The 25,736-nt window shown below is 42.0% G+C and overlaps 1 long non-coding RNA gene across 1 annotated transcript in view; it reads right to left on the bottom strand.

Moving 5' to 3' along the window:
• The window catches only part of LOC126185186 (uncharacterized), a 38,510-nt gene that overhangs the window by 6,286 nt on the left and 6,488 nt on the right, over positions 1 to 25,736 (bottom strand). The gene's annotated exons all lie outside the window — the stretch shown is intronic.

Genomic DNA, 25,736 nt, shown 5'->3' with positions numbered 1-25,736 from the left:
AAACAAGAGGAAATGTTGTATAACTACAGAATGTTTCTGATTACAGATTAACAAAGATGTACTGCTTTTAGACCAGTGGTTCCTGTAAAAACGTGAAATAACAAGACGACTGATAATTTTAAATATTAGCTACAGTATTATTTGTATGCGTACAATATAAGAAAGGCTAAAATACTTTTCAAAATTACAATGTGTCACGTGACAATAAAACACATCCAAAACAATACAGGTCAGAAAACTGTTCCATTTTCAACATAGACATTGTATCTCTAAATATGTATTGCTGACGTGCAGGGAAAACAGTCAACACGACACGGTATACACGCGGGAGTACCCCAGGGAAGCATCCTAGGGCCCCTACTGTTTAACCTCTACATAAACGATCTCCCAACCACACACAACACAATGATGGCAATCTACGCGGATGACACAGCCATCCTTGCGCGAGATTGGAAACTATCAAACATTACGTCACGCCTACAGACTGCACTCAGAGTGGCCGAGCCTTGGTTGGAGAAATGGCGTGTTAGAGTAAACGTCGACAAGTGCGAAGCCGTTCTGTTCACGAGAAGACCGAAGCAATTGCGCAAACACCGCTACTGCAGACCAATAATCCTACATGCACGTCCAATACGTTTACGCGAGAAAGTCAAATACCTCGGTGTCTGGCTGGACCGGAAATTACTCTGGGGGGACCACATACAACACATGACCAACCGAGCTAGCGCGAGGCTCAAACAGCTCTATCCTATGCTCAACAGGCGTAGCACACTGAACAGAAGGGTGTCGAGGTCCATGTACATGACACTTATCCGACCCCTGATGACGTACGCAGCTCCTGTCTGGGGATACGCTGCGCCTACACGCCTGCGCCGTCTGCAGCTCATACAAAACAAAGTACTCAAAATCATAAGCAATGCTCCACGATACACACGCATCGCGGACCTTCACCGGGAATACCGACTTGAGACTCTCACGGAGGTAATCCACAAACTCACCACAAGACTATACAGAAACTCCAGACATTCGCAGAACCCGTTTATTCTGAATCTGGGGAACTACGACCACAACCATAGATGGAAACATAAAAGACCAAAAGACATACTTGTAAGGGCATAACATCTATGGCCAATCATACGCAAACATAACGGCACAGGCGAGCCCCTGTTAATCAGACGCCATTACTGGATATCCAGCTGAAACACACTGCCGAATAACTGGCACCACACAGGGAAGCCGTACCGTACACTGCATGCAAACAAGCTCCACACATCCCCCACACAGTGAGACGATCTATGGCCGATCTCCCACTATTGTATAACGATCTTGATTGTTCCAGGAATGTAGCAGCTGCAGCCACTGGGACACATCGCCATCGCTTGTCACGGTAATGATGCATGATACCCATACTAACAAATCCAACCTTGCATGAGCTATCGCAGCTAGTAAGCCACTACTGCTCTTACTACCCATCCCACTGTCGCAGAGGTTTTTTTTCCCACGGCACGAGCCATGGCACTTTTTTCCCTCTGCTCTTCAAATCGCTACCCTCACTCGCGTTTCGTCCATTATCTATCACCTGATGGACCGTGTTAATGCGTAGTCTTACCCAGACGCACGGACAACATCACAGCCCAGCATCCTGTGATCCACTTACTAGATAACTAACATGTTTTACGGAGGTGACAGTAGAACTTTTGGTTTGGTCACCACGTTGGTGCGGGCGTGGAGGGGCCCCATCTCTAACTGCAAGTCGTGACGTTTATAACACCACTTCTTGAAATTTGCTAGTGCCCTGCAACCTGTGATTGATAGCAAACTACTTACTACTTTCAGTTTCCACCTTGGTCACTACCTGCTGCGCAACTGTGAAAGAAGTTTCGGAGACTATAACTGAAGGTATGATGTCTGTTGTAACATTTTCTTTACCTCAGGACTAGACGCGAATTTCAAAAGATGATTCAATTTTATAACACACAGAATTTTCGAATGTGCTGATTCGATTGGGAGTTTCACTGCTGTGGACATTGGATACACCGCAGAAAGAGTGGCAGAGGGATCAATGCAAGCCCCAAATTAGGCCAAAGTACTGTAAGCAGATAACCTGAAAAGTGCCAAAGAGAAGAATCTATCAATCACACCACGTGTATTTATTTGGGCCGAGGCTTTCACGTTAAAAATTTATCTGCTGCGTCTGTATCCCAAATCCCAAACAACACTGTAAAACAAATTTTCATTGCTCTGCAGGACAAGAAGTGTTTCTGTATATGCCTCCGGACAAATGATAAAAAAAAATTAGATTATTACATTATTACTCTGTAGAATGCATGTTATGCAAGAAAACTTAGAATTAAAGTAAGAAAATATATTTTTCATCATTTACACAAAGGACGATGCAGTAAATAATTGAGATCAAATCAAAAGTATACAGATTTTTCCAACGCAGAATCTACGTGGGCCTGCATGGTTCATATCAACAAGTTTTTGTAAGAATTGGCATTTTAAATGCAATTTAAAATTTTGTATTTTTTTCTTGTCAGAGCATCCAGTTTCTTCTTATTTTATTACATAACGCCACTATCCTCCTTACAGTTCAATAGCTACTGTTCCTCATACCATATACCTTGTCTTAACACTTCAGTCAGCAATTAGTCGCTCATAGTTTGATATACGTGGTGAACGTTCATAAAACCGACAGCCTGCGGGGACGAACTACTGACTGGAAATGGAGGAAGAAAGGTCATATAGACATTTGTCCGAAAATGCATCGTTGCTACGGTAGATGGCACTGACGAATAAATGTACCTCTGACCACGTGTCGGGTGTTCCTTGTGTGTTGCAGGCTGTGTGATTGACGCAGCGTACTGCAAGCACCGGAATCGTTCGGTATTGGTATCGGAAATAAACCGAGATGATGATTGTGCACTGCTAAACAGATGGAAATGGTCGAGAGGCCGAACGGCTGTACCAAGACAAGTACCTCCACAGACACCTACCACATCACAACATTTCTTGCCCTTTTTGGGCGTTTGTAAGATCACGGCTCTTTTCAGATAGACGACACTGCAGGGAGGAAGCGGACTGTGCGTGCACCAGATTTATAGGACCGGGTTCTGCCTGGCGATAGTTTCCATCTGCTTGACCGTACACAAACTCCATCTCGGCCTGTACCCGACATGAATACAGGACCATTCTGCTGCTTACAGAACGCTGCGTCAATCACACAACCTGCAACACACGGCACGTGGTTTGTTGCTGTCCCAAGCTATTTATCGTTAGCGTGTCATCAGACAGCAATGAATCTCTTCGCTTACCTATCCCCGTACGTTACATTTTCTCATATTTACGATTAGAAAGAACTGTCAGCATCTGTTGTTGCCACCTTCCTATAGGTAGCAGCATCGTCCGAGAACAGCCTTAAGCTGTTGCGTCATTCTCATCCTCCTCATCCTCCAGTCCAAAGACAGTTTCGATGCAGCTCTCTTCGCTAGTTTATCCTGTGCAAGCCTCTTCATCTCTGCATAAAAACTGCAATCTCTGTCCATTCGAGCATACATCTAACTTCATACCTCACACTTCCCTTCATTAGCAATTTGTTGTCCCTCCGAATGTGTCCCATCAATCAATCCATCCCTTTTTTAGTTAAGCTGTACTATAAATTTCCTTCCTCCTCAATTCGATTTGATTCAGTGCCTCTACATTAGTTGTCAGATTCACGCACCTAATCCTCAGTATTCTTCTGCAGCACAGCATTTCAAACATTTGGAGTCTCTTGTGGCCTCTACTGCTCATCGTTCACGATTCTCTTCCTACAAGGCTACACTCCAAACAACTATCTTCAGAAAAGACTTACTAACGCCTAAATTTATATTCAATGTTAAACATTTCTTTTCAGAAACTCTTTTGGTTGTCACTGCCTGTCCGCATTCTATCTCTTCTTTACTTCTTCCATCGTAGGCTATTTTGGTGTCTAAATACAAAAATTGTCCTTTTATTTGTGTCTTTGCACTCCCTCCTGGGCTGCTCCCTCCCCACTCTCCCTCTCTCCTACCCCTTGGTGTGCTACATGCTGCCCCTTGCTGCCCTTCTAATTTCACTACAGTTACTTCGTTGTGTTTTGGTGCTCACCATGTCTGTAACATAAGTGCAGTGTGTGTTCAGTGCCATCGTCCCGTCCAACTCTCATTACTGTGAACGCCGTTTCTTATTGTGCTATTTGTGTCATCAGTATTTATGTGATACATCTTCATCGAGTGTCATTTTAATTATATGTGGATTTTATGTAAGCATGCCTTGTGTAACTACCCATTTTTTGAATCTTTTAACTCCTATTGTTTCCCCTTCTCGTCTATAAACATCTTTTATCCCCGTATATTATGTATGTACCATTTTCCCGTGTTGTTTTATTTAGTATCTTGGCTGAAGAGCGGCGAATTTTGCTGCTTCCTGCCCACATGGGGCAGGGGTGTGAAATAACAATAAAGGAAAAATAAACAGATGCAGTAGGACAGAGGGTTGCTGTTCTAAAATTATTTTCATCTAGCTTTCTGTTCCTCCCAGCAGCAGCTATTCACGTGTAGATTGACAGGAGGCTACCCCTGTACTCCAGTGATTGCTTGTTTCCTTTCATTTTCTATATAGGACTGTTAGCTCGACTGGCTAGAGCAACTCTACAGTGCTAGACTAATAGCGAAAATATCCATCAGTTATTAACGAAACTGGATTGAGCTACTGTTTAGTACTCAACTGCAGCTCAAATTTTTTAAATAAACAATGCATACAAAATAAGGACTTACGTCTGCTCTGTCTGGCAGCCCAGCACAACCGGAGTCCTTTTCCTGCCGATTTCCAGATGGGAAAGGGGATCAATGTGTACAAAATAAAAACTTTTGTCCATCCTGTCTGGCTGTCCAGCTCAGACTGAGTCTGTGTCTCGCCAGTTTCCAGATGGGGGAGGCGAGAGGAGGGTGGTCAGGTTAGTAGAGGTAGCCCAATTGACTTATTTTCCCGCCAAAATTTGAACTTCCCACGATGACATCACTGCAATGTTGCCATATCTATGGGCGCCAATTTGAATAAATTAGGCAACAATGCAGAGTAGGGCCGCACCCCTTTGTCCCATCACTGACAAGATGACGGAAATATATAAAAGATTAAGAAGAATGTACAAAAGGAAGGCACACTGCATGTTTCGCAATGTCTGTTAAAGGCTTCTAGGGGTTGTAGAAGAGATTTAATAGATATAGTTTAGGCAAGGAACTCACTACGGAAATGCATCATTTGGATGTAGAAGTAGCTTGTAGAACAAATAATTTTTAAATCTCCCACTTCACAGTACGCACATAAACTGAGAAGAGGGCACCGTAATCTCTCCTTGTGATCATTATGACATCACACAACGTTTTCGCTGAGTACAAAACTGATATGAAAAACTAGTACGTTGATAACTCGGAGAGTTGACTGGTGCTCCACGGACGCGCTGCACACATTGAGTGACAACGTCCTTCACCACGCGGGAGAGAACCCCACGACGGCTATTCATAACACTGCCCATACTGTGGGCTCCTGTAAAACACACACGTCAGAGCTTATTGTTTCCGCTGGGTGCATACCGTGAAGCTAGAGATTTCACGTCGGGTTTTCAAATTTATTTTACAAGTAAATAGTACATTTCCGAACATGGTTTCCTTATCAGAACTTTTATCTACTAAGTCCTCTCTACAACTCCTAGAAGCCTGTAATAGAAACTGTGAAAAACGCTGTGTAGGTGCGATATTATACACTCCGTACACAGGCTAGTCACTAACAAGCACAAGAATAAGGAGCACACTGATTAGAGATGAAATTTGGAAATTTGTGGTAAGTTCTATGGGACCAAACTGCTGAGGTCATCGGTCCCTAGGCTTACACAGCACTTAATCTACTTAATCTAACTTAAACTAACTTACGCTAATGACAACACACACACACACACACACACACACACACACACACACACACACACACACACACACACACACACACACACACAAGGGAGGGCTCGAACCTCCGACGAGGGAGCCACGCGAACCGTGTCAAGGCGCCTGAGACCGCACGGCTACCCCGTGAGGCGATTAGAGATGAAAACGATTGTAGAAGCAGGAAGCAAAATTAAAATATGGAAACATTACTTCCGGAAACTTTATAGTTTCCGAGAAGAAAAGAATCCAGTTGACACTGGGGACAGAGAGCAAGAATGGGAGACGGGTATTCAATCTCTATCTCTGAGTTTCAAAAAGCTCTGCACAGACTCCAAAGAAGCAAGTAATCTGCAGAATAAGAATTATACAAGCCTGTGAACGGAATTTACGTAAAAGGAAAGTTTCACTAGATTTTTACTTTATCAAAGGATGAAAAGAAAAATTGAAAGTACATTAGGAGAGGACCAGTTTGGTTTTAAGGGATGTAGGAGCACTGGAGAAGCAATCTCAGCACTGCCGTTGCTAATAACGGGAAAACTGGAGACACATAAGGAAAAGTACGTTATATTCTTAGATTTAGAGAAGGCGAGTAATAATGTGGAACTGAATAAAATAGTTTTATCCTTAGGCTATCCACTAGATACAAGCGCAATAAATTACTTTTATACCAAGCAGTATCGACAAGTCAGAATGAGTGGAGCAAAACAGGAGGCTAAAATTACGCATGAGCCACAGCTGCTCATTGTCACTATCGTTCTTTCATTTGTATTTTGATGGCCCAATAAGTGAAGTGGAAGGCTACATCGATAGGAAAGCTTTTTTCACGGACAGAGAATCTGCATGATAGCCACCGCTGATTACATAGTAGCCGTTAAAGAAAGGAAACAGGAATTCAGATGGGCTCTTCATGAAGTGGAGCACGTGCTAGCTGATGGCTGCAATGCACACAACAACAACAACAACAACAACAACAACAACGACGCAGAGGTAGTGTAGTGTGCTATAGGTGGATAAACTGGATAGCTAAAAGAGAAACTTTAAGAGATTGATGGATTTAACTATCCTCTAATTAGGGTAGTCAAAGAAGATATAGTATCAAGAACTGCACGTAGCAAAGAGGTTCTGTAAAAAGAAATAGCTGTTAACAACCAAAAGTAAAAACCTAGGAACCACAAAGAGATTCCTGAAAAGCTCAGTTTTGTACGAATGAGACCTACATACAGAGTGGAAGATAGAAATGACGATTTTTAAATGTGGTATCACAGGAGACTGTTGATGATCAGAGGAACTGATCAAGTGAGGAGGATAGATGTCTTGCAATGAGACAACGATAAAAAATGCCTGATGGGGAGCATAATGAATCAAAGAGAGAATTATTGGCAACATAGAGTAGTTGCTAAAAACCGTAGATATAGGCATAGCAGAAAAGAGTACTACGGAGCCAGACCTAAATGTGAGTACCTGAAGGTCGGGTGGTATAGGACAGGATTTCATCGACCAAGAGCTGTATCTAACCGCTAGCTACGCAATTTTGAATCAAAGCAGCAGTGAGATTCTGAGTGGCAAAAGTTATGCTTCTAGTGAGTTTCTCGGTGCACGAACGTAACTGCAGAGTAACCAATTTTGATTCCATAGGAACAGTTGTGCGCATAGACTGCAGAATATTTCAAAAAAAGTAATTCAGCAATCACTCGCAAATCCAATCTCTATTTTTATTGCAGATCTAGATTTCAGCTATTGAATAGCTATCTCCAGTGCGTCTAAATCGAGTTACATAGACTAGTTAAGCTTTTGGCCACCCACTTCAAAATACGACTAAGACGTCCATGACCAGATTCCAAGTTAGAACGATAACTGAATTCCTTTTTCGTAACTTCAGAGTTTTGTGTTTCGTTTGCAAATATTACATTTTATTCTAACCTTAAAAAATATTGATATTATTCTATACATTGTAAGCCGTGGAAATTTTTCTTTCTCTGGTAAATACGGAGACTCAGGCCTTAAATGAGATTAAAATAACACGAACAGGGTCGTAGAAAATGTACTACTTCTTGAAATGACCATCAAGGAAGTGCTTGAGAAATATTCAGTTCTAAGAACTACATTACGTAATAGACTTAAACCTTTATGGGAAACCGAAATGTACCCTTGTGTTTAGGATACGACGTTTTTAACGAGTACATTCAGTGATCAATAGGAAACAATATTGTATGATTACATTAAAAATTTAGATATCCAGCGTATGCTTTTGAGTAAAGATGATATTTGAAATGTAGTGGACAAATATAGGGGGAACGGTATTGGAAGAAGTGCGCAAAAACAAAAAAACAACTAATTAGCACGACTAATACGGTGTAGAAAACAGGTTGCAGCTTTCAGTCGTCTCGGAATGGTTTTCAAGGGAACCTTATACCAATCTTCCTGCAAAATAGTGGCAAGTTCAGACAACGATGAATGAAATGAATAGCGATCACGCACGCTCTTTATTTAATAATATTGAGATTTGGGGGACTGTAGTGGTCAGGGAGATACGATAATTCATTCTCGTGCTCAGGAAACGGGTGCTGGACGGTGCGAGCTGTGTGAACAGGGCCGGCCTTGGTGGCCGAGGGGTTCTAGGCGCTTCAGTCTGGAACCGCGCGACCGCTACGGTCGCAGGTTCGAATCCTGCCTCGGGCATGGATGTGTGTGATGTCGTTAGGTTTAACTAGTTCTAAGTTCTAGAGGACTGATGATCTCAGAAGTTAAGTCCTATAGTGCTCAGAGCCATTTTTTTGTGTGAACAGGGCCTCAGAACACAGCATCACAATTGGGAAACAAACGCTGTACCATCCAATGGACCTGATCAGCCGATATGGTCACATGATCATTGACAGTAATGCGACCTAGCAGAGTAACCATGAGTCCCATGGAATACCATGAGATGGTTGTCCAAATTACCACACCATTTTTCACCCCTGGGGTGTAAATTCGACTAGATGGCAACAGTGTGAAACAAGCATCATCCCACCAAACGACTTTCTTTCATTGCTCCATAGTGCAGGTTTTATGGCTTAGGCATGACTTTTCCTTTTATGGACATTTGCATCACTGGTCACTGGTTTTGTCTTTCTAGCTCACCCTGCAGTTCCTTCCGTATGAAGATCCCTTCGCGTTGTTTTGGTACTGACAAGTTTCTAGAGTGCGACCTTCTGTTCTGTAGTGATTTTTACTGCAATTGTCCTCTCATTTTTCGTCACAATCTTCTTCAACGACCGTCTGTCACGATCATTCAACATACATTTTCGTCCGTGTCGTGACTTAGCAGACGATGTTTTTCAGCTTTCCGAGTAAATGGTATAAATATTCGATATGGTGCCTGTTGAAACAGCAAACACTTTGGCTCCCTTCATTATGGAAGCATCCAAAACACGGGTACCAATAATCTGCCCACGTTCTAATTCACTTCGCTCCAACATAATGCACTCACAACTACACAGAATCCTGGTCTGACCTAACTAACACTTGCAACGAATTGAGGACATTGCGGAGGTGAGTATGGTGCTCAAATACAACAGAGCAACCAGCAGGCTTGACTAGCATCTGCACTTATGTTCAAGCATGCATTTCTTGCTGTGTTTCCATGTTTTTGTCCAACCCCTGCTTGCAAAGCAACTACCCCTGTATGCAAAGCAACAGAAAATGTGGCATCGGTCCTGTAAGACACAAATGAAGGCGGTTAAAGAGTTTTACTATGATTTATGAAAGGATGTTAAGACTTAAGGCTGAGGAAAGGTGACCCATGAGCAGCAAGTTCCAGTAAGGAACAGCTTGGCAGATTCCTTTATACTTTATAATCTAGAGGATCTGATGGACTATTTGAAATTTATAACCAGCGGTCGTTGCTGTGTAACAGCACAAGAGCACGTGAACACCCTAACTTTCAACACCTTGCCGATTTATTGGTTATTTTTCTTTGATGCTACAATCTGAAAGATACGGCACTTGAATCTACCACGGTACTGCTCCTCTAGACTCCGTAAAACTTGGCGTCAGAATTGCTAGCACACCTTCAGTGGTGCACGTTTTAACGGGCTTCTGCGCATGCGCAACTCGCTTGGCGTAATTGCCTTGCGTAAGGCTCCTATGAGTGGGAGATGGTGCATCCGATTTTTTGTTTCCCAGAGCTCTGAAGTGTAAACGTTCTGCGGTGCTATAGGATTTGCGTCACAGCACGTTACCACGAAATCATGGGCAGTTGTACTGCCATAAACTGTTCTAACCATTCTAGAAGTGGATTTAGAATGGTTCGTTTCCCAGAAGATTCGGAGAGAAGAAAAAAATAGACTTAACTGTCGTCGCGATAACTTTGAACCCGGACGGAGCGCACAGTTATGTATTGTAAGTAAATAATATTTGTTATGACCTGAAGCAATATTTAATAGTAAAAATCGTATGTGATATTTATACGTAGGTTTTCCTACTGAAATTAGGAAAACAATAAATTCACTCAAAAGTAAAAGCTCACATGGAATTGATGGCATTCCCAACAGAGTACTAAAAGTTTGGCCGTCCGGTGTGGCGAAACGGTTCTACGCGCTTCAGTCTGGAACCGCGCGACCGCTACGGTCGCAGGTTCGAATCCTGCCTCGGGCATGGATGTGTGTGATGTCCTTAGGTAAGTTACGTTTAAGTAGTTCTAAGTCTAGGGAACTGATGACCTTAGATGTTAAGTTCCATAGTGCTCAGAGCCATTTGAACCATTTGAACTAAAAGTTTGTTCCTAAGAGATAAGTAGGATTCTCAGCCACATATGTAGTAGATAACTCAAACAGGACATTTTTCCAGACAGACTGGAATATGCTATTGTTAAATCATTGCGTGAAAAGGGGGTATGTCTGATGCTAACAACTACCGCCCAATCTCACTTCTGACAACTTTACTCAAAATTATTGAAAAACTAATGTGTTCGAGAGTATTTGTAAAAATGAAGTGCTAACAAAATGTCAATTTGGTTCTCAAAAAGGCTTCTCAACAGAAAATGCTATATATGCTTTCACTGATCAAATATTAAATTCTCGGAATATCCGAACATCACCCTTTGGGAATTTTTGTGCCCTCTCAAAGGTTTTTAACTATGGGAATCATGAAATTCTTCTAGATAAGCTTAAGTATTGTGGTATTAGTGAGACAGTGCACAAGTAGTTTACTCCATATTTAACTGGAAGAATGCAGAAGTTTGAAGTTAACAGTACAGATAGTCGACCCTTTGTCAACTTTAACCATTTTCCATATTTACACATAACTTGTGGTTTACCTTAGAGAAGTAATTTTGTAGTGTGTAAGTTTTAAGTGTGTTCTTGTGTGTCCTGGAAATTTAACGAAGCAGGCCTTCATTCAATTAGAAGTGCCGTGTTTGGTGAGTTTCGTGTTTATACTTGGTTATGTCGCAAATATGTACTTTAGATGCATCTGCGATAACTCTTACTTATAGGAGCCTGGTACATGATTTAACAAACGCCATTATCGAATATTTAATTTGAATTTCCGGAAGAAAATAAAACAAACATAGTACGCGATTCTATCACAGAAATATACATGTTTCTTGCACCTTTATTCTCCATTCAGACATCAAAGAAAAGCGGCAATAAGCAAGTAGAATGCGCGATTTCTGTGTACTGTCGATCTAAACATGACTGGAATGAAAGCTCAAAATAGCACGACTTAAGGCTCTATGCAGGGACACCTCTAAAATACACAAACAAAAAAAAATTTTGCATCACCTCCGTTCCGAGAGTTCCGGAACCTGTACAGAAAATTGGAAACATCATTTCCGCCCTTCGCCCTTTTTGTTGCTCATGAAAACCACACATTGCATGTTATACCACCATAGAGCGAGATCTTGAGAGGTGGTGGTGGTCCAGATTGCTGTACACACCGGTACCTCTAATACCCAGCAGCACGTCCTCTTGCACTGATGCATTCCTGTATTCGTCGTGGCATACTATCCACAAGTTCAAGGCACTGTTGGTCCAGATTGTTCCACTCCTCAACGTCGATTCGGTGTTGATTCCTCAGAGTGGTTGGTGGATCATGTTGTCCATAAATAGCCCTTTTCAATCTATCACAGGCATGTTCGATAGGGTTCATGTCTGGAGAACATGCTGGCCACTCTAGTCAAGCGATGTCGTTATCCTGAAGGAAATCATTCACAAGATGAGCACGATGGGGGCGCGAATTGTCGTCCATAAAAACGAATGCCTCGCCAATATGCTGCCGATATGGTTGCACTATTGGTCGGAGGATGGCATTCACGTATCTAACAGCGGTAACGGCGCCTTCCATGACCACCAGCGACGTCGGCCCCACATAATGCTACCCTAAAACGGCATGGAACGTCCACCTATCTGCACTCGCTGGACAGTGTGTCTAAGGCGTTCACAGCCTGGCCGGACTGCCTCCAAACACGTCTCCGACGATTGTCTGCTTGAAGGCATATGCGATACTCATCGGTGAGGAGAACATGATGTCAATCCTGAGTGGTCCATTCGGCATGTTGTTCGACCCATCTATACTGCACTGAATGGCGTCGTGGTTGCAAAGATGGACCTCGCCATGGACATCGGGATTGAAGTTGCGCATCATGCAGCCTATTGTGCACAGTGAGTCGTAACACGTGCCCTCCGCCACACACCGTTGGGTGGCTTGCGGAGTATAAATGTAGATGTAGATGTAGATCAGTGGCTGCACGAAAAGCATTATTCAACATGGTGGCGTTGCCATCAGGTTTCCTCCCAGTCATAATCCATTGGTAGCGGTGATTCACTGCAGTAGTAGCCCTTGGGCGCACTGAGCGAGGCATGTCATCGACAGTTCCTGTCTCTCTGTATCTCCTACATCTCGGAACAACATCGTTTTGGTTCACTCCGAGACGCCTGGACACTTCCCTTGTTGAGAGCCCTTCCTGGCACAAAGTAACAATGCGGACGCGATCGAACCGCGGTATTGACCGTCTAGGCATGGTTGTACTACAGACAACACTAGCCGTGTACCTCCTTCCTGGTGGGATGACTCGAACTGATCGGCTGTCGGACCCCTCCGTCTAATAGGCCCTGCTCATGCATGTTTGTTTACATCTTTGGGCGGGTTTAGTGACATTTCTGAACAGTCAAAGGGACTGTGTCTGTGACACAATATCCACAGTAAACGTCTTTCTTCAGGAGTTCTGGGAACCGTGGTGATGCCAAACTTTTTCTGATGTGTATATTTAAGAAAACTTGAACAAAACAACACAGTTCGCATAAGCTACGTGCTGAGTTTAGCATTCGTTGGGAAGCAAAATGGCGGATGCGCCAGCCTGTGTTTTTAGGAGCTCTAGCCCTACAGGCCAAATACATACGGATTTGATAAACAACGTGCACGATTCACGATGTTCACAGCTAGCCCTTACTACTCAACTAGAAGTTTATGTCAATGCCACCAGGTAGTATCACACTGCAGCACACTTTTATCCCCTTTCGCTCGGCATAAATCCTGCTAGATGATAGCACACTCCTCAGATATGCTAATTTGCTCACTACAAACTGTAGTAAAATTAGATGAGGCGTCAGTATATGTTAAATTTGTACTGACAGTAAACCTATTTTGTGGATTTCTGAATGAGTTAGTATGTTAAGTTATGAGTTTTATCACACAGTGATCCATTTGAGGCGCTGAGAATCGTGAGTGCCTAACCACATCACCGTCGATTGTGAGATTGTATCATCTTGCTTCTTGACTCTGTTGATCTCATGGTGAGTCAGGTTTATCTGTACTATAGGCCAACACTGTGTATATGAAAATTCACGAAAAGCTGTATCACTGATTTCTCTGATATTCTCTCTTAAATTATGGATCGATGATGGTGTGCTTTACGCCCCTATGGACCTCAGCGCTCATTTGTATTCTAGTCAAGTGACCATGTTGGTAAACATCAACGCTTGAGTTTAATCATTTCCATAAACGGCATTTTGTATTTGGAGTTGGTTGCTTACTCTGTGGGTATCGGCTTTCGTGTGCAGTGTAACCATGAGCTATGTTGAAGCTATTTTAAATGCTAACAGGAAAGTAAAGGTGTGAGAATGGGTCGTGAGCCGTGCTTGGGTAGCTCAGTCGGTAGAGTACTTGCCCGCCAAAGGCAACGGTCCCGAGTTCGAGTATCGGTCCAACACACAGCTTTAACCTGCGAGAGAGTTTCATATCAGTGCACTCTCCACTGCAAAGTGAAAGTCTCATTCTAGGAACAGAAAAGTAAATTACCACGAAAAGTTAGCCACAAAGAATTACGGTCCCCGCGAACAGATCCTTTCATTGAGAGAGTGACAAAATCAGATAAGCGTGACTGCAAGCGAACGTTGAACAAGGAAGTGTACAGTTAGCACAAATTATTGTGTGGGTGCAGCGTAAGAATATCTTATTTTCAGCCCGGAAGTAAATTCGTGAACTAATACGTCTATAAGGGATCTTGTACATTTCTACGAAAAAATGAAAAAGAACGAAGACTCATTTACACAAAAATGCGAAGTGGAGAGTTGCCAAAGCTAACACATTACTTCATTATTGCTCTAAACTGTACTTAATTATGTAGAAAACAACAAAATTCCACAAAAACAATTCTTTCTTTTGTAAGGTAAGTTATAATTCGCATTATTATTATTACTTTATTATTATTACTGTCGTTATTATTATTGGCAGTGGCTGCTGATAAGCGTAACTGTTATGCAGCAGATGCTATTACTTTAACACTCTTAAATTTATCTGAATCTAAAAATTTGTGAACACGCTAAAGATATATTCACGAGTCACCACTGTTTACAAACATTTAAGACCCAATTAAAAACATTTTACAACAAAAATGACTTTCACATGTTACAATCTCTTGTCCGGTAAACGATCAAAATGCAAAAGGCGGAAATAATATTGAAACATCAAAGTAGGTACAGTTGTCGACAGAACGAGCGAAACCCCTCGCCTTTTCGTTATGCCGATCCGCACAGCTTTATAGTCTGCTACACAGCGTAACAGGCAAGGCGAAGAAGTGCTACCAACATACTATGCAAGATCGCTCAGCTTATGTGCTGAGATAGCTAGCACTGGAGAAGCTCGCGCTTCGAAGACGCCACAGCATCATCTGCCACCACTTCGTGGGAAACGAAATACCTCAAGTATAAGCAAATTTGTTGTATTCGCATATATGTGACTATGACTTTGATCTAAAGTGTGGTTATGGATAGTATGTGTGCTCAGATTGCGAATCTAACATCATGAATAAAGACAAGGGCAAATGAATTAGGCGTCATTCCTCTTCCGTAACATCAAATATATTTCAGTTATTCTTTCTTAAATGGACTGCGCAGAAAATCATTCACCAGAAGTGAATCCTTCCCCGGGCATGGATGTGTGTTAGATTAGGTAGGTTGAAGTAGTTCTAAGTCTAGGGGACTGATGATCTAAGTAGTTTTGTCGCGTAGTTCTTAGAGCCATTTTTTGACCTTTCGCGTAAATTTTCTTTACATAAACGGCCGTATCTTTAGATTGCGTTGACGTAGCTCACTTTTTTACACCACCAAGCGACCGTATACCGCAGGAAGTGCGACACCTATCCGCTTACTATGTCCACCCGTACTCGACGTTAACGGGTTTTAAGGGTTGGGTAAACAAATAGACGGTCAAGAAAGTGAGACTAGTAAGGTTCCATTTTTACCGATTTCCGTGACGAAATCCCAACAACGAAAATAGCTACCACAGTTACTGAAGATGAGGGCCGCATAATAATTTCCCCTACTCGTTATTCGAAATGTTCCAGTTGCAGTCGATAAATCAACATATTAATCGTAGCTACGCTTTCGATCTGAATCACGTTTACAGGAATGCAAGTAAAATCCATTTGCTTATACACGTGGTAATTCAGATCCCACTATTAATGCCACCCTGTTTTAGATGTGCGAGCATTCTCATTGCTAGCTACCTTAAGGAACACTTCGGCTAATGAACGTTTTCTGGCTGTGGCACGTCTAATGGAGAATTCTAAACATTGTAGAATACGTTTGGCAGCTACGTCGCAGTTTATTTCCTGGAGTGGTGCACAACTATCCTACTAAGTTTACTCGCTAATAACAGTATTTTGTTATTTCGATAAACATCCCGAATGATTGTCACAGAAGCGGTGACATAAAGGTAGACAATACATGCTTTTGAGTCCAGAAAGCTCTATGCAACAGAAACCGCAGATCATTTTGCCATTTTCATTGCGAAATTGCCGACTTATTCATATCTGGGGTAATAATAGAGGGCTGTTTGCCTGGGTTGTCTGCTAGCGTAGTGAAAGGTGTTTGCCACTGCAAGGGATGTCTGGTTTGTTTTCGGTTCTAATCTCGATTGAGGCAGATAGACTATCAGTAAAGCAATTTTAAGAAATTCTCGCGCCCCCAATACGTTTAATTGCTACCTTTTTTCTGTACCGGCGCCGTGTGGATGTCGATATGAAACACTTGTAGAATTTCATACTTGTTACTGCATACGTTTTTCCGCTTCTGTCAGTAATTGAATTGACTTAAGTGTGGCACTGAATGATTTTTAACTGAATTTCGTTATGAATCTTCACGCATTGCTAAATTTGCGCACTTTCATGGAAGGTCAGCAACGGTAATCCAGTATGACTGGTCTGAACGTTGACACAGACAATTTCGCGGCCGAATGCACGTAATATTTTGCTAATTCGTAACGAGCTGGGTTACTATGTCTTACTAAAACAGTTGTGTTATCTCGATAAGCTGAAATTCATTTTTATTAGTACAGTTGGTACTAATTAGCGTTTCTTCTTTCATTTATATCTTATGTTTAGGTGTTGTGGTTAACACACTAATCAGCATTAAATATAGTCTTACACATGATTGAAAACAGTCTGACAGACTTCGGATTGTTTTTCAATTTCATGTCTGTGCTTAGTAGGTTGGTAGCACTTCGTCGCCTTGCCTGTTATGCTGTGTAGCAGACTTTAAAGCTGTACGGGTCAGCATAACGAAAAGGCGAGGGGTCTCGCTCGTTTTGTCCACGACTGTACATTCTTATGACATAGTGTTTTATAATCGTGTTAAGTAACGTATATCAATGTTTAGTGTGAAGAATGTTGCAGTACAACCTTTAGAAAATATAATTACACTACATTTCCTGCTAAGGAAGCTCTTTATGTAGAATGTTTTTACAGTAATTCCTCTTATCAACTTCTCGGCTGTGGTCCGACCAGCAAAACGCTTCCAGACACATACCCTTTCCATGCTATGGAGACAAACAACTAAACAAATGTTTTGTCTTTTCCCTGCATGTCGGCGAAATAGCTGTAGTTACCTCCTCTAAGTTAGAGTTGGTACATTCTAACCAAACAGCGCTATAATTTCCAGTTCTAAGCTACTTATTAAATGCACATTCTTTATCTGTCACATATGTTATCCGTGTCTTGCTTTCCATTGTTTGTCACACATCGCCTTCCACTGCAATAACAATTGTTAGGAGTCAGGGCCCGCATCTCGTGGTCGTGCGGTAGCGTTCTCGCTTCCCACGCCCGGGTTCCCGGGTTCGATTCCCGGCGGGGTCAGGGATTTTCTCTGCCTCGTGATGGCTGGGTGTTGTGTGCTGTCCTTAGGTTAGTTAGGTTTAAGTAGTTCTAAGTTCTAGAGGACTGATGACCATAGATGTTAAGTCCCATAGTGCTCAGAGCCTTAGGAGTCAGCAATTTTAACATATTTGTGTGTGTGTGTGTGTGTGTGTGTGTGTGTGTGTGTGTGTGTGTGTGTGTTCCCGCAAAATGGAAACAACTAATCTCCTGCCACCAGTTCATAATCTAATCAAAACACAGTGTGTTTGGAAATTCCCGTTACGAGCTTCAAGAACTTGTAGAGGGGAGTGAGTACACAATATTTTGTAAAGGACAGTTTCGGTTCAGATGTTTAACCCATCCACTTCGGCTTGAGAACTGAATTAGACGCGACGCAGTACAATTATTAGATAACAATTCGAAAGGAAACATAACGCAACATCCATTTATCACTTAAGCGCATTTGTTTGTATTAGCACTTAAACATTACGTGTTTACATGATTCCAAAAGAAAACGAAACCCAGCATACTGTAGGTACAGAACAGTACTGGTGCATTACAACACCGACTCGATGTGGCAGCCACCAACATTGTTACAGACAGTCTACCTACGAAGCATGTTCTGGTGCACACTTCGCATCCCAGCTGGTATCTCTTCAATAACTAGTGCGGCGACCAGAACTCGTGCCAGCAGATCTTCCTCTGACTCTACAGAAGTCTCGTAAAGTAAACTTTGCACACGACCTCAAATGACATCAGGCGACCGTCTGACGTGGTACACGTCATTCCATCTACCCTATTGCATACCGTGACAAGCAACTCAGCAGACGTGGACGCGTTATACATCTGAAGTGAAACCCTTGTAGAAAGGAAACGATAAGTTTCCGGACACGTGTTAGTATTTAAAATATTATGTACTCACTCCCCTCTATAAGTCCGAGAAGTTTGTAACGGGAATTTCCGAACATTCTGTATTTTCATGGTCTTGCAGCTACCCTTAAGTTACTAAAGGTAATTTGAAAACACACACTACACCATTTTCGCCGGCAGCGAGATCCTAACCACGTACTTAATTTGTCCAGGTTTGTCAGACAAAATCAGAATAAGGCACAACTTTATTATTTCAACTTCCGTTAATTGGAGACATTCTGTTTGAAGCCCAGCCTTAAAATGTGCTATCGATTTGTTATAGAGACACTGCTAATGATTGGGTTCGCCGCAGCGTACCTGAGCGAGGTCACATTGCGGTGACACACAATCTAGTATAAGAAACAATGCGCACATCTGAATTTTGATTTACGATGATTTGTATGGACTACACTACTGACCATTAAAATTGCTACACCAAGAAGAAATGCAGATGATAAACGGGTATTCATTGGACAAATATATTATACTAGAACTGACATGTGATTACATTTTCACGCAATTTGCGTGCATAGATCCGGAGGAATCAGTACCCAGAACAACCACCTCTGGCCGTAATAACGGCGTGGATACGCCTGGGCATTGAGTCAAACACAGCTTGGATTGCGTGTACAGGTATAGCTGCCCATGCAGCTTCAACACGATACCACAGTTCATCAAGAGTAGTGACTGGCGTATTGTGACGAGCCAGTTGCTCGGCCACCATTGACCAGACGTTTTCAGTTGGTGAGAAATCTGGAGAATGTGCTGGCCAGGGCAGCAGTCTATTTTCTCTATCCAGAAAGGCCCGTACAGGACCTGCAACATGCGGTCGTGAATTATCCTGCTGAAATGTAGGGTTTCGCAGGGATCGAATGGAGGATAGAGCCACGGGTCGTAACACATCTGAAATGTAACGTCCACTGTTCAAAGTGCCGTCAATGCCAATAATAGGTGACCGAGACGTGTAACCAATGGCATCCCATACCATCACGCCGGGTGATAGCCAGTATGGCGATGACGAATACACGCTTCCAATGTGCATTCACCGCGATGTCGCCAAACACGGATGGGACAATCATGATGCTGTAAACAGAACCTGGATTCAACCGAAAAAATGACGTTTTGCCATTCGTGCACCCAGGTTCGTTGTTGAGTACACCATCGCAGGCGCTCCTGTCTGTGATGCAGCGTCAAGGGTAACCGCAGCCATGGTCTCCGAGCTGATAGTCCATGCTGCTGCAAACATCGTCGAACTGTTCGTGCAGATGGTTGTTGTTTTGCAAACGTCCCCATCTGTTGACTCAGGGATCGAGACGTGGCTGCACGATCCGTTACAGCCATGCGGATAAGATGCCTGTCATCTCGACTGCTGGTGATACGAGGCCATTGGGATCCAGCACGGCGGTCCGTATTACCCTCCTGAACCCACCGATTCCATATTCTACCAACAGTCATTGTATCTCGACCAACGCTAGCAGCAATGTCGCGATAGGATAAACTGCAATCGCGATAGGCTACAATCTGGCCTTTATCAAAGTCGGAAACGTGATGGTACGCATTTCTCCTCCTTACACGAGGCATCACAACAACGTTTCACCAGGCAACGCCGGTCAACTGCTGTTTCTGTATGAGAAATCCGTTGGAAACTTTCCTCGTGTCAGCGCGTTGTAGGTGTTGCCATCGGCGCCTAACCTTGTGTGAATGCTCTGAAAAGCTAATCGTTTGCCTATCACAGCATCTTGTTCCTGTCGGTTAAGTTTCGCGTCTGTAGCACATCATCTTCGTGGTGTAGCAACTTTAATGGCCAGTAGTGTAGTTCAAGAAAAATTCAGAAGCAACCCAGTAAACAGGCAACGGTCTTTACGCCCCGCACCATTTCCTAACTGAGCCTGAGCTTTATTAGTGACCGTAAAAGCTTGTTTAAATAATGTCGCAGTAGCCTGAACTCATAAATTACCCAAAAATAACCGGAGTCGTGCGAGCAGGACTCGTACTCTGGAAGCTGCATGCAAAATTATGTATATAGATAATAACAATAATTACATGTGGCTCAGTAGCCTGATAAAAGCCTTTCAATTGGACGCCACTTAGGCGACCTTCATGTCCCTAACCTACCCCAGTTATCCAATCGAGGAACATGGAATTAGAACTAACGTAGAAACCGAACCATGTGTCGCTTATGACGACTCTTCACTTCGTTGAGAGGTGAAGGCTACGTTAAACCGAAGAGTGACAAATTCATGGACCGATTGAAATTCGATCTCGCGACTTATCGGTTTCTAGGTACGCGCTTTTCGCATTGAATGAATGAATGTGTGTGAAATCTTATGGGACTTAACTGCTAAGGTCATCAGTCCCTAAGCTTACACACTACTTAACCTAAATTATCCTAAGGACACACACACACACACACACACACACACACACACACACGCCCGAGAGAGGGCCCGAACCTCCGCCGGCACCTTTTCGCATTATTTTCCTTTACTTGTACTGTGAAATCTGGCTTCTGTCCAAACTCACGATTATAGGTCAACGGAAAGCACACTATACGTTTTGATGAGGGAGTTTGCGAGTATTTAAATGTGTAACAAATGGACATTTTTTATTACATGGACATACAATTTTTAAGTTTCTTACATAGCCAAGGGACCGTCAACCTTAGTATATTACATAAATTTCAAGTTGGTATCTCTATCATTTCCTGTGAAGAGGTATCTTAACTGACGGACAACCAAGTGATACGTAAGGGTTCCCTTTCTTGCGACTGGGTTACAGAACAAAAAAAAGAATAATTCTGTAGAACATATTATTACCAATCACTGGACGATAACGTGACTGTAAGAGACATGCACATTTTGTTCTAGGACATGCTTGTTGAATGCCAACATTAGCGGTAACGGAATTAGCATCCCAGAATGCCTAATGAAGAGGTTGATGTCAATGTTACCGACCAGATCGCAATTTTAGTTCTTTTATATCACCCTCAGACCTTCTCTTCATCTTTGATGCCATCCCTTATGCAAACTATAGATCACCACGTTGGTTATTGTAAGTACAGTATTATTCATTAGTCTAAACAACTAGCTCTTTATTCACATGAAGTGTTGAGTGCTATTGACAAGGGATTTAGAAGAGATATCTGAATGGTGCGAAAAGTGGCAGTTAACCCTGAATAACGAAAAGTGTGAGGTCATCCACATGAGTGGAGGAACTCAAACTTCGGTTACACAATAAATCAGTCAAATATGAAAGCCGTAAATTCAACTAAATACCTAGGTATTACAATTACGATCAACTTAAATTGGAAGGAACACACAGAAAATGTTGTGGGGAAGGCTAACCAAAGACTGCGTTTTATTGGCAGGAAACTTAGAAAATATAACAGACCTACTAAGGAGACTGCCCACACTACGCTTGTCCGTCCTCTTTTAGAATAGCGCTGCGCCGTGTGGGATCCTTACCAGATAAGACTTTCGGAGTACATCGAAAAAGTTCAAATAAAGGCAGCACGTTTTATATTATCGCGAAATATGGGAGAGAGTGTCACAGAAATGATACAGGATTTGGGCTGGATATCGTTAAAAGAAAGGTATTTTTCGTTGCGATGGAATCTTCTCACGAAATTCCAATCACCAACTTTCTCCTCAAAATGCGAAAATATTGGCACCGACCTACATAGGGAGGAACGATCACCACGATAAAATAAGGGAAATCAGAGCTCGTACGGAAAGATATAGGTGTTCATTCTTTCCGCGCGCTATACGAGATTGGAATGATAGAGAATTGTGAAAGTGGTTCGATGAACCCTCTGCCAGGCACTTAAATGAGATTTGCAGAGTATCCATGTAGATGTAGATGTAGAAAGAGCCGCGCGGAGTAGCCGTGAGGTCTTAAGCGCGTTGCCATGGTTCGCGCGGCTCACCCCCCCCCCCCCCCCCCCCGCGTCGGGGTTTCGAGTCCTCCCTCGGGCATGGGTGTATGTGCTGTCATTAGTGTAAGTTAGTTTAAGTTATATTAAGTAGTGTGTAAGCCTAGAGACCGATGACCTCAGCAGTTTGGTCCAGGAACTCATCACCACCATTAGTCTAAAGGTCTTGACGTATGCATTTTGGAGACCATATTTACTGAACTTTTTCTTGTTCTGGTCCATACTACATACACCTCTGAAAGTTGCCTACCCCACAACTTCAGCAACAACAGTACCGGTACATGTAACCACTGTCAGAGGCATCAGAACAAGTTTTGCTCTTAACTTTCGACACGTTTGTTTCCAAGCCGGGGTCACTTACTTCAGATTGATATGTTTGTCCTTCTCCATCATCCCAGAAACTTTGAGGCATCACGGAATCACCCTATATATAATTATCCCCCCTCAAAATTATTTAGACCTTTGAGTGAATCAACAAAACTATTCTACCTAGTACGTAAAATGTACGCGAAATGCTAAATACCCTCACAGACTTCGAGAAGAATTTAAGAAACCCAATTCCAAACACGGCATGTACTACTAGATATTAATATTACCGAACCAACAGTTAAATAAATCATGGTTGTAAAATATTAACGCGGATTATTCACAGACGAATGATCTGCGGAAAGATTACCTTCATTTCTGGAAAGATGTAGGACCACCCTAGGCCATACAGAATCTACAACTTAACTTCTAAGATAAACTAAAGAAAGGAAAATCAATGTTTATATCTTTTGAAGATTTAGAGAAGGCTTTTGACAATGTTAACTACAATATACACTTTGTATTCTGAAGCAGGGAGAAGGTGTAAGGACGTGAAAGAAAGCAGTGGTTGAGAAGGGAATGAGAGTTGTAGTATACCCCGACGTTACTCAATGGATACATCAAGCAGGAAGTAAAGAAAACCAAGAAGAAATTTGCAAAGGTAATTAACGGTCAGGGAGGAGAATTAAAAACATTGCGGTTTGTGGATGACGTTGTAATACCGTCAATGACAACAGTGGACTTCGAAGATCAGTTGAATGGAATGGACAATGTCTTGGAAAAAAAAGTTGCAAGATAAACATTAACATACGTAAAACAAGAGTAATCGAATGTAGTCTATTTAAACAGTGTGATGCTGAAGGAATTACATTAGGAAATGGGACTCTGAAGGTAGTAGATGAGTTTTGCTATTTGAGCAGTAAAATAACATTTGAAATGTGGCGTCGCAGAATAATGCTGACGATTAGATAGGTATATGAAGTGAGTAATAAGGAAATACTAAATCGAATCGGAAAGAAAAAAATTGTGTCACAGCATGACTAACCAAACTATTCGGTTAACAGGAAACGTACTAAAATATCAAAGAATTGTTAACTTGGCAATGAAGGGAGGCATGAGTGGGGGAAGAAGTGAAAAGAATATAAAAGAATACAAAGACTTGACTACAATAAGGAGGCTTGCGATTGTACGTAACGCTTACTGCTAGGTGGTTGCTCTTCCACGCAGCACCTCATACGACCAAACTATTTGCGTCTTCTTATTATACGTATTTGGGCTATGCACAGCTCAGTTTAAAAAGAATAGTTCGATGTAGTCATAGGGTCGAGGGACATGGCTGCCTTTATTTTCCGCAGCTAACTCGTTGCTGTGATCCTGCAGTCAAACAGTCAATGCATTGACTAGAATTTCAAGTTGATAAAATACACGGAAATACAAATAAGAAGTTAAATGAATAATAACAAAGGTTCTATTCTAACGTCTGTAACTGATGTATACAACAGAGAATTGTGTTGAATAGTGTTTATTCAAGAAATGACATCTACAATAAACGGGAAGCGTTCCTGCGATATTCAGTTAAAATACAGACAAAGTATCCGTATCAAAAGCTGTAAAGTTACGCAAAAACGAAGTCCATTTCATCACCACAATACACGAAATATTCACCAACTCGAAACAGTTTAGAGTTTAACATGATGATTTAGAAATTATCACGCACGAGACAAATAATAGTAATTCATGCCCTGTCAATCCTCAGTTCTGTAATTCTAGTGGAAAATGTTAAGAGTCCAACTCTAGAGCACACTCAGACTTCCCGAATTACAAAACCGCTTCAGAAGTTGAAGCATGATAGCGACCGTTCACCGCCCGGTCTCAAACACCTCCACGACTGAATACCATTCGTTACCACAGGCAGGTCTGACTCCCAGTATTCGCCTAAAAGTTCCCTTGAGCTCTTCACTAAAAAAATGTGTCGTTCAACAGACATCATTTGACTCAACTCGACCATCTCCCAGACTAAACTAATATATTACAACAATATTTAAACAAAAATTTTATAAGCATTCGGTCACACTCAGACCATTCACAATAAATGTAAATTTACGCCGGCCGGTGTGGCCCAGCAGTTCTAGGCGCTTCAGTGTGGAACCGCGCGACCAATACGGTCGCAGATTCGAATCCTGCCTCGGGCATGGATGTGTGAGATGTCCTTAGGTTAATTAGGTTTAAGTGGTTCTAAGTTCTAGGGGACTGATAACCTCAGATGCTGAGGCCCAAAGTGCTCAGAGCCATTTGAACCATTTGTAAATTTAGGTTTTTCCATAAATAAATTAGTCAGTATTCTTGTGCAAGTGCGCTCACGACAAATGACAACAGATCATTGTTAAGATTATTTAAACAAATTATTTACGCCTGTTTGTTAGGAGCGTCTTTTGGCACACTTTTACAAAGGTGATGTCAGCTAACACATGCAACTGACCACTTATTAAATTGCCATAATTTTTATTATAAATTGCAATTAATATTTAAATAAAGTTGCTGGCACAAGAGTAAACAGTTCATTAAATAAATACACAAGCATGAAAAAATATGAGTAGTCATGCTGTATTCAATTTCTGTGTAATGGTGGAAGATACGATGTTCCCGACAAAAATTTGCATAATGAAACTGTATAAAAAACTTAACAAATCAAGAAATAAAATAGGTACAGATACGTAGCTTTCAGAGATCATAGTTATAGTGCAATGCGAGATATCGTACGATGAAATCGCATTAAGCGTTTAAAAGCTGTTCATTCAGAGGTTCATGGCAAAAATATTTATTCACTGCGAAATATTTACGCCTGGAGTTTTAAGATACTGAAAATATTGTTGTGGCACTGGATGCACATCACTTATCTGAGGTCGACGATGTCAGATTTGCATTATTATTTGACTGCAGATTATTATACACTGAAGCGCCAAAGAAACTGGTATAGACGTGTATTCAAATACAGACATATGTAAACAGGCAGAATACG

The sequence above is a fragment of the Schistocerca cancellata genome, chromosome 4 (assembly GCF_023864275.1).
Source record: "Schistocerca cancellata isolate TAMUIC-IGC-003103 chromosome 4, iqSchCanc2.1, whole genome shotgun sequence".
NCBI lineage: Eukaryota > Metazoa > Arthropoda > Insecta > Orthoptera > Acrididae > Schistocerca > Schistocerca cancellata.
This window is presented reverse-complemented; position numbering and strand designations above follow the sequence as displayed.